Source organism: Oncorhynchus mykiss, chromosome 8, assembly GCF_057628025.1.
Source record: "Oncorhynchus mykiss isolate SJ-2025 chromosome 8, ASM5762802v1, whole genome shotgun sequence".
Classification (NCBI taxonomy): domain Eukaryota; kingdom Metazoa; phylum Chordata; class Actinopteri; order Salmoniformes; family Salmonidae; genus Oncorhynchus; species Oncorhynchus mykiss.
Window position 1 is genome coordinate 13706659 of NC_143029.1, and position 14396 is coordinate 13721054.

The 14396-nt window shown below is 41.9% G+C and overlaps 1 long non-coding RNA gene across 1 annotated transcript; it reads right to left on the reverse strand.

Annotated features, from left to right (window-relative positions):
* Positions 1-10525: 10525 nt before the first annotated feature.
* On the reverse strand, positions 10526-13539 carry LOC110529421 (uncharacterized). Its single transcript, XR_016497599.1, has 2 exons — positions 13421-13539; positions 10526-13169 (listed from the first exon to the last, which is right to left on the reverse strand). It is a non-coding gene; the product is annotated as an uncharacterized LOC110529421 (long non-coding RNA).
* Between the last annotated feature and the right edge of the window lie 857 nt (positions 13540-14396).

Sequence of the window (14396 nt, forward strand, 5' to 3'; positions counted from 1 at the left end):
TGCCAGAGCCACCCCTGCATTGTCTTGGCTGTGTGCTTATGGTCTGTGTCCTGTTGGAAGGTGAACCTTCGCCCCAGTCTGAGGTCCTGAGCACTCTGGAACAGGTTTTCATCAAGGATCTCTCTGTACTTTTCTCCGTTCATCTTTCCCTTGATTCTGAGTAGTCTCCCAGTCCCTGCAGCTGAAAAACAGCTGCACAGTATGATGTTCCCACCACCATTCTTCACTGTAGGGATGGTGCCAGGTTTCCTCCAGATGTGACGCTTGGTATTCAGGCCAAAGAGTTCAATCTTGGTTTCATCAGACCAGAGAATCTGGTTTCTCATGGTCTGAGAGTCCTTTAGTAAACTCATGTGCCTTTTGCTGAGGAGTGGCTTCCGTCTGGCTACTCTACCATAAAGGCCAGATTGGTGGAGTGCTGCAGAGATGGTTGCCCTTCTGGAAGGTTCTCCCATCTCCACAGGGGAACTCTGGAGCTCTTTCAGAGAGACAATTAGGTTCCCTGACCAAGGCTCTTCTCCCCCGATTGCTCAGTTTGGCGTGTTGGTGGTTCCAAACTTTAAGAATGATGGAGGCCACTGTGTTCTTGGGGACCTTCAATGCTGCAGAAATGTTTTGGTACCCTTCACCAGATCTGTGCCTCGACACAATCCTGATTTGAAGCTCTACGGACAATTCCTTCCACCTCATGCAGAATTCTGAGGAAAATGTATCAATTTAGAATAAGGCTGCAATGAAAAAGTCAAAAGGTCTGAATACTTTCCAAATACACCGTATATCATCATCACAAGTCATCCTCCCTTTAATGTTTTTGCATGATCTGCATGATCCAGCAGTGTCTGATTAATGTTAAATTCTCCCTATTTTGTTCTTGTGTTTTTCAGAGAAGCCTTAACAACATTGTGGCAGGGGTGCAGCAGTACCAGGGATTACTCAACAACCTGAGGGATCGGCTCAAAATGGTATTTCAGAATTCAGTCAACAGAGATATTTGATATGTTTGAAGATCCATTTGCCAGACTTTCAACAACACACATGCAGGACCATGCCATAAAATAACAGTTTAGCATGGTGGAATCGGACATTGGGCAAAATGCATGGCGGCTGAAAGGTACAGCACAGTGGCCTTGCCATCAAGACATATTCTTTCATTACTACATACCTTCCTAGTGAAAAGTTTGGAACACTTGTCTCACCCGAAAATATTAGCCATGATTGAAGATGGACCTCAGAAATGCACCTATGCATTCTTATATGAAATTTTAGATCGGTACCTTATAAGATCAGACCCGTTGTTTTCCGTGAAACCCACTGCTTTACAGATAATTTTCTACACAGATAAATTGTAGTTGTGTAATGCTTTAGGCACAGTGTGGGGTTGATGCAATATTATAAAGAATTCATGAGGACTTGGTTCTATTGTACAATGGTGTTCAAATTCAAACTGTCAATAAGGAGAGAGAGATATATGGTGCATTGGTTTCTCTGCAGAGACACTTTAGCTCAACATGAGCTGTGTGGATTTAAAGAGTGGGTGGGATTTGCATTCAGCGAATGTAGACATTGTGAATGTACTTTTGACAATATGCAGATTGTCACGTTCGTCGTATACATAATGAGCGGACCAAGGCGCAGAGTGAGTAGAGTTCCACATATTTATTAAAGTGAACCTTCCAAAAAACAACAAAGAATAAACTAATGTGCAGTTCGTAGCGCACATAGCACTGAACCAAAACAAAACAATATCCCACAAACGCTTGTGGGAAAAGGACCACACTAAGTATGATCCCCAATTAGAGGCAACGATAATCAGCTGTCTCCAATTGGGAACCATACTCACACCAACATAGAAATATTAGACTAGAACATCCCCTAGTCACGCTCTGACCATTTGCACCACAGAGAACCCCAAGGGCTCTCTATGGTCAGGGCGTGACACAGATGTAATTTAATGAGGATGTTTTTGTGCAAAGGACATTGGACAGACATATTCGACAATGCTGTGACATTGAAAAGGCCAGCACTGACTTCTTAAGAAACAGACTTAACACAACATATGGTATAAACAGAAAGAGCAAGCTAGTTGAATTCCCTGTTTTTAATCTTATACAGTAAACACGGCATTGATCCATTAGAAATGAAGTGTGTGTTGAAACACCTAGTTGTTTCAGGACAATTGGACTTGGACACTTTAAATGCTGCTCTCCTTGATTTCCCCTACTCTTCCCTGGTTGTAAGAGCTAAACCATGCCCTGTAAACCAAACATTGGCATCAAATTATAATAAAATCAAGCAGTCCTCAGGGCACATGCTTTTTCGCCTTTAAATATTGCAATTTTTATCAGACACTGTTGAAGGAAATGAATATATTAAAGTTATTTTGACATTGATAGAGATGGTTCAGATTATCTTTGTACCCGTTATTACTCTTAAAACTGTATGAAATTGGAAATGTGTTATTGAGTAACATTTGAAGCATGTGAAAGAGATTTTCCCTGAAAACAATATTATACCAAATCAACATTATTTGATTCATGTTCCATCTCAGATTAAATTATTGGGTCCAATGGTCAGAGATTTGAGTCCAAGCATTGTTTTTTTTGTTTTTTTTTACCTTGGTCCTCAAACCTGATTTTCAGAAACATCTATAAGTCTTTGATAAAACATAATCAAATGTTTGAATGTTGTCAAAATGCTAATGAGTAACACAACCCTATTTTTCCAATAAGCGGGAGTTGGGACCAGTGTCAGAAGTGAAGAATGTGCAATATCTGCAAGCAAAAGTGAGAGATTTCCTTGGTATAGAGGGAGTTGACCATGCAGTCAAATGGCTTATTGTAAATGTATGTCAGAATTCCTAGTTTGTTGTTTGTTACCAATGTAATTATAAGATACATATTTGTCATAAACTTAACATTGTATTGCTTTGAGTTTCAGGCATATAATACTGTGTGCTTTGATAGAGATTGTATGTCCTATAAATTTGAGGTCCCTAATCTTGCTCAGGCCACTGAGCTGGAGAATGTGAAAAAGCTTGTTTATTTCACCCCGTACTACACCTTCTATAACAGAAACGGCACATATGTTCCTATGAAGTACTACCTTGGTGATATCATTGGGCTACACAAAGCATCTAATGACTACAATGTACAGTACCAGTCAAAAGTTTAGACACACCTACTCATTCAAGGGTTTTTCTTTATTTTTACAATTTTCTACATTGTAGAATAATAGTGAAGACATCAAAACTATGAAATAACACATATGGGAATCATGCAGCAATCAAAAAGTGTTAAAAATATATATTTTAGATTCTTCAAAGTATCCACCCTTTGCCTTGATGACAGCTTTGCACACTCTTGGCATTCTCTCAACCAGCTTCACCTGGAATGTTTTTCCAACAGTCTTGAAGGAGTTCCCACATATGCTGAGCACTTGTTGGCTGCTTTTCCTTCACTCTACGGTCCAACTCATCCCAAACCATCTGAATTGAGTTGAGGTTGTGTGATTGTGGAGGCCAGGTCATCTGATGCATCACTCCATCACTCTCCTTCTTGTAATGGTGTCTTTGCAGATATTCGACCATGAAGGCCCGATTCACTTGAACTATATGAAGCATTCATTTGGGCTGCAATTTCTGAGGCTGGTAACTCTAATGAACTTATCCTCTGTAGCAGAGGTAACTCTTTGTCTTCTTTTCCTGTGATGGTCCTCATGAGAGCCAGTTAAATCATAGAGCTTAATGTTTTTTGTGACCGCACTCCAAAAAAAACATTCAAAGTTCTTGACATTTTCCGGAATGATGGACCTTCGTGTCTTAAAGTAATGTCGTTTCTTTTTGCTTATTTGAGCTGTTCTTGCCATAATATGAAATGGTCTTTTACCAAATAGGGCTATAATCTGTATACCACCTCTACCTAGTCACAACACAACTGATTGGCTCAAAGTCATTAAGAAGGAAAGAAATTCCACAAATTAACTTTTAACAAGGCACACCTGTTAATTGAAATTCATTCCAGGTGACTACCTCATGAAGCTGGTTGAGAGAATGCCAAGAGTGTGCAAAGCTATCATCAATTTCAAAGGGTGGCTACTTTGAAGAATCTAAAATATTAAATATATTTTGATTTGTTGAACACTTTTTTGGTTACTACATGATTCCATATGTATTATTTCATAGTTTTGATGTCTTCACTATTATTCTGCAAAGTAGAAAATAGTAAAAATAAAGAAAAACCTTTGAATGAAGTAGTTGTTTCCAAACTTTTGGCTAGTACTGTATATTTGTGTGTACTGTAAATGAGAATGAATTGCAGAACGTTTGCTCATTTCTGTTTTTTAGTTAGATCATGTAAGATGAGCCTGGTTCTTTAAACAAGGGAAACAATCCTGATTTAATATCATCAACATTGATGGCATTACATGATAACTTGTTGATTGTCTAGTTTTGCTAGTCTTGCTCATCTCAGTGATACATACTGAATACATGCTGGGATTTCAATGGAAAGTTTTGTATCAGTGACTGACTGTGTCACATTCCAATGGGGGTTCGAATGCAGTCAGTTAGCCCTGCACGCTCTGTAAAAAAAGGTACCGAACTGCGCTTAGAGTACAAACAGTAGTCACTGTAGTGGTAACCTGTTACGGTACGCCCATTGTACCATTAGTTATACGTGCATAATTTTACCCTTGCAGTTCGTACCTTAAAAGAGCCAAAATCTACACGTTTGTCTTTCTAGGGTACCCCCCCCCCCCAGTGCCAAAGCAGTTTCTCTTCTCTATACTAAGTCCCTCACATGTACACGGAACAAAAATATAAATGCAACATGTAACAATTGCAACGATTTTACTGAGTTACAGTTCATATAAGGAAATCAGTAAATTGAAATGAATTCATTAGGCACTAATCTATGGAGTTCACATGACTGGGCAGGGGCACAGCCATGGGCAGGCCTGAAATACTTCTCAGTTTCATCAGCCGTCCGCGTGACTGGCCTCAGACGATCCAGCAGGTAAAGAAGCCGGATGTGGAGGTCCTGGGCTGGTGTGGTTACACATGGTCTGCGGTTGTGAGGCAGGTTGGACGTACTGACAAATTCTCTAAAATGACGTTGGAGGTGGCTTATGGTAGAGAAATTAATATTAAATTCTCTGACAACAGCTCTGGTTGACTTTCCTACAGTAAGCATGCCAATTGCACGCTTCTTCAAAACTCAAAATATCTGTGGCATTGTGTTGTGTGACAAAACAGCACATTTAAGTTTGGCCTTTTATTCTCCCCAGCACAAGGTAATGATCATTCTTTTTAATCAGCTTATTGATATGCCACCTGTCAGGTGGATGGATTATCTTGGCAAAGGAAAAATGCTCACTTACAGGGATGTAAACAAATTTGTGCACAAAACTTGAGAGAAATAAGCTTTTTGTGCTTATGGAATATTTCTGGGATCTTTTTGCCTACAGGAAATTTAAAAAAAAGCCTAATCAGAATTAAACATTGTGACTGGTTGTGTTTATGCCAGATACTGTATAAAAGGTAATACATTTTACAAATTAAATGATACATATATAATCAATATTGAAGTGTTAGGTTCTAGGTGAGCGAGGAAAAGCTGCTTGATTGAAGGAGGAGGCAAGATAGCGGGGTTAAGCTTTTCTGAGTCACTGGGTCTGCCTCGAGTTGAGGCAGGCCCTATAACATTATTATAGGACGACTTGGGAGCAGTGGTGTAAAGTACTTAAGTAAAACTCCTTTAAAGTATTTTTGGGGGGTGTCTGTACTTTACTTAACTGTTTATATTTTTGACAACTTTTATATTTACTTCACTACATTCCTGAAGAAAATGATGTACTTTTTACTCAATACATTTTCCCTGACATTCAAAAGTACTCATTACATTTTGAATGCTTAGCAGGAAAGGAAAATGGTTCAACTCACGCAATATTCAAGAGATTATCCCTGTTCATCCATACTGGTAATCATGCAGACTGACAAAACACAAATGCTTTGTTTGTAAATTATGTCTGAGTGTTGTAGTGTGTAGTGGCTATTCGTAAAAATCATACAAAAATTGTGCCGTCTGGTTAGCTTAAAATAATATTACCCCCAAATCGGACTCGAACCTCTGTCCAGCAACTGTCAAGCCAACATCTTAACCATTATGCCAAGAGGTCTGCACCTCTTGAAAAGGTTGCTCAGTATTAAGGTCTGTGCAATATTAAATACAGCTTTTTATTTTTACTGGCTCTTATGTAAGCCTTTCTAAAGACTTCTGAACTGGCAGCGGACATGCTCAAGCTTGAATTAACATAACTCAGTTCTACCACCCCCCCACCCCCACCCCCACCCCCACCCCCACCCCACCCCCGGGTATACGTTTTGGCTTTTGCCTGAGCATTACACACAGCTGAATCAAATAATGACATCTTGATGATGAGTTGGTTATTTGAATCAGCTGTGCAGTGCTAGGGCAAACCCCCAAAAGTACACCCAGTGGGGGCAGGACCAAGTTAGGGAAACTCTGGTTTAAACTATCAAGGCATTATGGCTGAGGTTGAGCCATTTCAAGCGATAAACACATTGTACGTCTCTTCATGTGCGAAATGAGGCCTCTGGTTCTCAATGACCAAAGGAGGGGAAAATCAAACAAGTAAATAAAAGAAAGAGATGAAATATCACAATTAGATTGATTAGGGAGTCTGGGACAGACATCAAATTAGTCTGGAAAGATGTAGCTTAGCAACAGGCTTGATTAAGTTGGAGGCACTATTTCCTAAGTGCCTTGCTGCTTTTGATAGGCTTATAGGTGGCTGTGACCTGAGCAAGTGTTATGTATCACTATTCATCAAAAGCATCCATTGTCAAATTAACCTCTCAGTGTCACACACACACAGACAGAGTGATTCCAATGTACATTACTTTTTTGGGGGGGGATATGGGGTTGTATTTTCTATTCACACTCAGTAGTAGGACGTACGACTAATTCATGATTTAATTGCAAACACTGTTACAACATCTACATACATACGCTCATCAACTCTATGTTGTAAGAGCATAATATGACGAAGAGCTAAAATAACCTACTTCATTTGACCAAATATAATATTACCCAGCACGTAATCCACCCATACACTGAACTATAACATAGGAGCATCAGATAGGATCATGTGTGTACCTTAGGTTCATGTAAGGCAGGATCATGATGCCCAGGCTTGGTTGAGCCGTTAAGGCATTGGCCTCCGGGACATATCCTATTGTATTTCCCCCTGCCTGCATGGGATTGAATCCCGGCCCCACTGTCCTTTTTCCACACTGTGTCTCCTGTCTATTTCTCCTTCATTTCATGCCTCTAGTCCAGGGATAGGCAACTGGCCCGCTCTGATTGCAGGTGTGGGTGTGGATATGCAGACCTGCTTGCCACTGAAGCCCCTCATGATGAGTTCAGATTTTTTTGTGGCCCGCACCCTCATCAAAGTTGCCCATCCCTGATCTAGTCTATATCCATAAAACATGGAAATAGACCACTTCTTCAAACTTCGGTTTAGATTATTTAGTAGGCAGGTTGACAGAACAGGTTTGCCATTACGTCAAACTCCTTAACCGGCATCTACAGAGCTCCCCATCTGACCTTTCTGCGTTCTACTTGGTCCGACAACAGAACAGCCTGTACAGTTTTCCCCGAGATCCTCTTCTCCAGTTCTCCCTCAGGTCCCACCTGACAAAACTGGATGCAGCTGTCAATCAAGTGTTTCTTCGTGGTCAGACGGTATGAAATCAACATGCTTCTAGCTATTCATCTTTTTTTCATGTGTCTCCTTCACACAGATGTTACAGCACTTCAAGGGCACGTCTGTAGATGGGTAAACATTTATGCAGCATATGTTGCATAGGCATTTAGTTTTTTTGTGAGGTACACAGTACACAAATGTTTTGCTGCATGCTATGACTGATTGACATTGTCAACTTATTGATATTAAGAACTATGGTTTAGTGAACAACTATGATCTACCTATGATTTCTTCCACCCCTCTTTTTTTGTTGGCACTAAACCTTATTCATGGTTTAGTGCCTTTAGAGATTGAATGTTTGTTTGGAAGCTTCATGTTGTGTTTTTGCTTTCTTCCCCCCTTTTTTTTGCAATCTCCATTACGTTATGATTATGAATACACTGTCTATTTTCCTGTCCTGCTCTGTTCGTAACCTCAAAATGCCCTTGCCGCATCAACCATCTGTCAGTTCAACTGCTTTTGAAAATGTGTGAGCACTGAAAAATGTATGCCGCTCAGTAACACAATCTCATCAAAGTGATCCAACGATGCACCTACAGTGTCTTGTCTTACTGCTTGGTGTGATCTTTCATTTTTAATGTCATAATGCAACGTTGACTGCAAACACTATCCCAAAATGGTAAACAACCCGAGGACAATAGTCTGTTCCCGTTTGGGAGCCCTAGCTATGCAGTATTTACCATACCCATCTCCAGATGAGAGTGGAAGCCTGGGCAAACCTTGTACCATAAACACTTTGACAAGATACAGTACATAGGAATACCATTCTCAGAGGATCGAGGCGAGAGCTGATTTGTTGTGTCACGTGGAGAGGCACTTGAACAGACCTTGTGGTGGTGAGAGATGAGAGGACTCCAGTCTGCAGTGACGAAAGACAAGTGGCTTCACAGAGAGTGAGAAGGGTTCCTAACTCGCTCAGTGGCTTGAGAAGTAGTCCCTGGCATTTGCCTGCCCTGAAACCATTCTCATCACAAGTGCTATTTCTGTGGAGAGTGCACAGACACGCAGGCAGGAGGGAATGCAACAGGCAGCCCATTTCAGTTCATTTAATAATCATCAGATGAGAGGGCCTGAGCCCTGGATATGAGGTCATTCTAAATCAATCTGAACTTAAAACCCTATACTCTTATCTATCTTATCTTACTAACTTATATGTTATGCATTTCTTTCATGCCTCAATATTTTAAGGAATTAATATTAGTCGAGGCAGTGAACATCATGGGATTGAAATGATGCCTGAGGAAAAAGACTTGTGCGTATTCATGTCAATCAAGCCAGGTCGGTGTGTATTATGTGACGTCTGGGGGCCTTTAAGTAGGATGGTTGTCCATGACAAAACTGCTCTGCTCACCGACCTGCCTTGATTGACATCAACACTAGCCCTGAGCAACTCAGAGACAGAACAAGCCAGAGCCAGCCAAACAACTTTGGACTTGGCTGCCATCTGCTGTTCCTATTTGAAACATTCAATGATTCCTAATGTATTTGAATACAGCAAGTAACCTGGAGGTTGGAGCAAGTTATTCATGTGACCTCAATTAAGCCAAATCATGGGAGATTTACATGTCAATATTGATACTTTGCCACAGAAATTGAATAACCTGAGTTAGCCTGTGTACTAGAATTATACTAAGGACAATTAAGCCATTGATTCTAATAACAGAAGAAACATTAACCCTTCATGTCATGAATGCATGTTTACATCAGCTATCTATGGATCAATTAATGTATGAATGTGTAGTGACCTTTGTGTCTGGATGTTAGCATGGATTAAAAATTCTCTGTAGTTTCTATTCTCTGAGAAATTGAATAACTCAATGCAAAGTTGAATTGTTATTGATTTAATTAAACCTTTATTTCAAATCAAATCAAATTGTACTTGTCACATGCGCCGAATTCAACTGGTGTAAACCTTACTGTGACGTGCTTACTTAAAAGCACCTTAACCAACAATGCAGTTCAAGAAATAGAGTTAAGAAAATATTTACTAAATAAACTAAAGTTTTAAAAAAATTATAAAAAGGAACACAATAAAATGACATAACAATAACAAGGCTATTTACAGGTGATACCTGTACAGGGTCAATGTGCGGGGGTACAGGTTAGTCGAGGTCATTTGTAGGGGGGGGGGGTGCATTTGATCAAATGGTGGCCTTTTGGAACTAGACTTGGCACTCCGGTACCGCTTGCTGTGCAGAAACAGAGAGAACAGTCTATGACTTGGGTGACTGGAGTCTTTGAACATTTTTTGGGCCTTCCTCTGACACCACCTAGTATATAGGGGTGGCAGGTAGCCTAGTGGTTAGAGCGTTGGACTTGTAACTGAAAGGTTGCAAGATTGAATCCCCGAGCTGACAAGGTAAAACGTTCTGACCTTGAACAAAGCAATTATCCCACTGTTCCTAGGCCGTCATTGAAAATAAGAATTTGTTCTTAACTGACTTGCCTAGTTAAATAAAGGTATAAATAAATAGGTCCTTGATGGCTGGAAGGTTGGCCCAAGTGATGTATTGGGCTGTATGCACTACCCTCTGTAGTGCTTTATGTCATAATGTAGTCCATGAATGATAACGTTGAATACTTAATTGTTTATTTTAATTAATAATTTTAATTTAATAAGGATTGAATATAAACATTGTTTGACATGTTTCTATGAACTTTACGGATACAATTTGGATTTTTTGTCTGCCTGTTGTGCCTGTGGATTACTGAAGAAAACGGGCGAACAAAATGGAGGTTTTCGGATATAAAGAGAGACTTTATCGAAAAAAATGAACATTTATTGAATAAATGAAAGTCTTCTGAGTGCAACCATACGAAGATCATCAAAGGTAAGTGATTAATTTTATCTCTATTTCTGACTTGTGCAACTCTTCTACTTTGCTGGTTACTGTTTGTAATGATTTGTCTTGGAACACAGCAGGAGCGTTGGTCAGTCCGAACAGCATCACTAGGTATTCGTAGTGCCCGCTAGCCATGTTAAAGGCGGTCTTCTACTCATCCCCTTCCCGGACCCGTACAAGATGGTAGGCATTCCGGAGGTCCAACTTGGAGAAGATGGTAGGCCCCTGGAGAGGTTCGAAAGCCGATGCGATGAGTCGAAGCAGGTAACGTTTTTTTAACCGTGATGTCATTCAGGCCCCGGTAGTCGATACATAGACGCAGGGTTTTGTCCTTCTTCTCCAAAAAGAAGAACCATGTACCGGTGGGGAGGCAGAAGCACAGATACCCCACTGCAGCCAGGGAGTCCTCAATATACGTCACCATCGCCTTGTTCTCCGGACCTGACAGGGAAATAAAGCCACCCAGAGGCAGTGTAGTGCCCGGGAGAAGGTCGTGGCACTGTCATAGGGCCGATGCAGAGGAAGCGTGGTGGCACGGCTCTTGCTGAAAACCTTCCGGAGGTCCTGGTACTCCGCTGGAATGGCGGAGAGATCCAGGGCTTTTCCCAAGCCCTTAGGAAGACATCCCAGGGCAGGCAGCGCCAACTTCAGGCAATGCCAACTTCAGGCAATGCCCATGGCAAAACATGCTCCAACCCAGGATATAAACCAGTAGCCCAGTCGATCAGGGGATTGTGCCTCTGGGTGCATGAGGGGATTCGATGGGCAGGAACTGCATAAACTCACCGAAGCTCTCAGGTTAACGGGACACGTAGTGTGGGTGACTCTGCCAATATAGCGTCCATCCAACGCTCTGACGTTCATGGGAATGGAGAGGGGTTGTGTGGAGATTCCCAGCTCTGACACCAGAGTAGCGTCTATAAAGCTCTCATCGGCCCCAGAGTCTATGAGCACCCAGAGAGATTTGGACCGGTCATTCCACAACAGGGTAGCATGGAGAGGGGTATGAGCAATGGAAGATGGGAAACTCCCCGTACAGCTCACCAGCGTACTCATACTAGTACCTTCTTGATGAGCCTGGTTCTTTATTGGACAGGTAGATAAAAAAAAGTGGATGTTAAGTCTGTGTAAGCGCTCAGCAGGAGACAATCTAGCACTGCCCAGTTGCATGGGCTCTGGAAGAGACGACTCGACAACCCTTGGTGACCTCCGAGAGACTTCGGCCGACATCGGTTCCACTCGGAAATGTGGGCTTTGGGGATTTCCGGGATTCCTTGGAGGCAAGGTGGAAATCGAGTGTCGGCGACAGGGAACAGACTCCCTCTCCCTCCTACAATTCCCATAGCCGCCCATCGGCTATGGGAATGGTCAAGGCATTGAGGGAGTCGACATCCAGAAGCAGCTCCTGGGCTGCGAGCTCGTCTTTAATCATCTCCGACAACCCGTGAACACCACAAACTCCTTCAATCTGAGACAAACGGTGGATTGTTGCTCCCACACCGCCGTAGCCCAGGCAAGAGTCCTCCCGGTCATCAGCAATATCACATACGCTAGCCTCGAGCAATCCGAGAGAAATTAAGAGGGCTGCAGCTCAAAGATGAGAGAATACTGGGAGAAAAACGCCCGGCAGGATCCGGGATCTCTAGCATAGTGCTCTGTAAAAGGTAAGAGGGATTCTTGGGAAGCCAGGGTAGAATAGAGAAAAACGCTGCTGGTAGCGGGATAATTCACAATCTGGGGGGTTACTGTAGTGGCGGGCTGCCTCACATACAATCCACGGAATTGCTCCAGTAATGTGTTGAAGGCACGGTCTTAGCATTCCATCAAGGTCTGGAATCCTCCATAAGACGCTGAAGTAACTCCTTGTGTCTTCCAATGGTGGCTCCCTGGAAGGAGACGGCGTTGCAGAGCTGGTTCGAGTCTGCTGGGTCAGTCATGGTCAGTTTGTACTATCACGACTCAGGATATGACCCAGATGCAGACACGGGAGGAGGATAGTACAGTTCTCAGATGATTTAGTAGAAACACAGGGAAGGCAAAGGGCAGGTCGAGGGCAGGCAGATGTTCGTGATCAGGTCAGAGTCAGGCAGGTACAGGACGGCAGGCAGGCTCGGGGTCAGGGCAGGCAGAATGGTCAGAACTGGGAAAAACCTGGAAACAGAACTAGAGAAACAGGAAGGTGGGAAAGAACACTGGTAAGACCTGACAAGACAAGACGAATTGGCAACAGACAAACAGAGAACACAGGTATAAATACACAGGGGATAATGGTAAGATGACCGACACCTGGAGTGGGGTGGAGACAAGCACAAAGACAGGTGAAACAGATCAGGGTGTGACAATACTAGGCATTCTATATTATACTACAATATCAGTCTAACTGAATATGGATGTTGTGTTGGTTGAATGTTCCAGGCAGGTTCCAGAATGTGTTATTGTGTTGGGTAATAGCAGCTGGTTTAGCAGGCTTTGGTGCTATGTTCTTCACCACCCACTGCTTCGACCTCTTGTAGAAGATGTGTATGTACTGCAAGTCTCCTGGAAATACATGAAGACGGATCATGAGGATGTGTAACCATACAGTAAAACATGTTCATCTGTAAACAAAAAAGGGTACAGTACTGGTATTTATTTTGTTACACTCACACAGAGTCAATGTTGGGGCATTAAGATGGGCTGTTAGCAAAGATGTGAAGAGTTTGCGGGGGGCTTGACTTGTAGACAGTTTAGGGTATTAGTGATTTTGTTTTCTCGAGAGGGTATTGAGGGTATTGTGATTTCATAAATACCTTTGACTATCCTGGCTTGTTTCAAAGTCAGATGATGTTGAGTTTGAGCTTATTCCAGAGTCTACCGGCTCTGTACTACTAAAGTTGGCATCAAGGTCTTCAGCAACTGCAGGAGTAGTCTGTAGGACACACAGTAGTCAGTGATTAGACACCATTTACTACTTTGTCCCCATTAATACAAACTCAAAAAAGGTACAATATCCACACACACCCCCCCCCCCCCCCCCCCTTCATGTCAATAGATAATTCATACTAAACTTTAGACACAATACCACCCCCAACCATCACCAGTCAGTCACCCACACCATCCCCTCCTTACTAATAGCTAATTTTCTCTAATTGAGAATTCAAGCCTTTCATGAACAATCAATTAACACTCCATAATACAGAGAAAACTACAGTAGAAGTTGTAGCCTACTTGTAAACACACCAACTATGACAACAAGACATGGAGCATGTTTATGCCTAGCTCCAATACAGTGGAGCAAAAAAGTATTTAGTCAGCCACCAATTGTGCAAGTTCTCCCACTTAAAAAGATGAAAGATGCCTGTAATTTTCATCATAGGTACACTTCAACTATGACAGACAAAATGAGAAAAAAAATCCAGAAAATCACATTGTAGGATTTTTAATTAATTAATTTGCAAATTATGGTGGAAAATAAGTATTTGGTCCACTACAAACAAGCACGATTTCTGGCTCTCACAGACCTGTAACTTCTTCTTAAAGAGGCTCCTCTGTCCTCCACTTGTTACCTGTATTAATGGCACCTGTTTGAACTTGTTATCAGTATAAAAGACACCTGTCCACAACCTCAAACAGTCTCACTCCAAACTCAAAAGAGCTGTCAAAGGACACCAGAAACAAAATTGTAGACCTGCACCAGGCTGGGAAGACTGAATCTGCAATAGGTAAGCAGCTTGGTTTGAATAAATCAACTGTGGGAGCAATTATTAGGAAATGGGAGACATACAA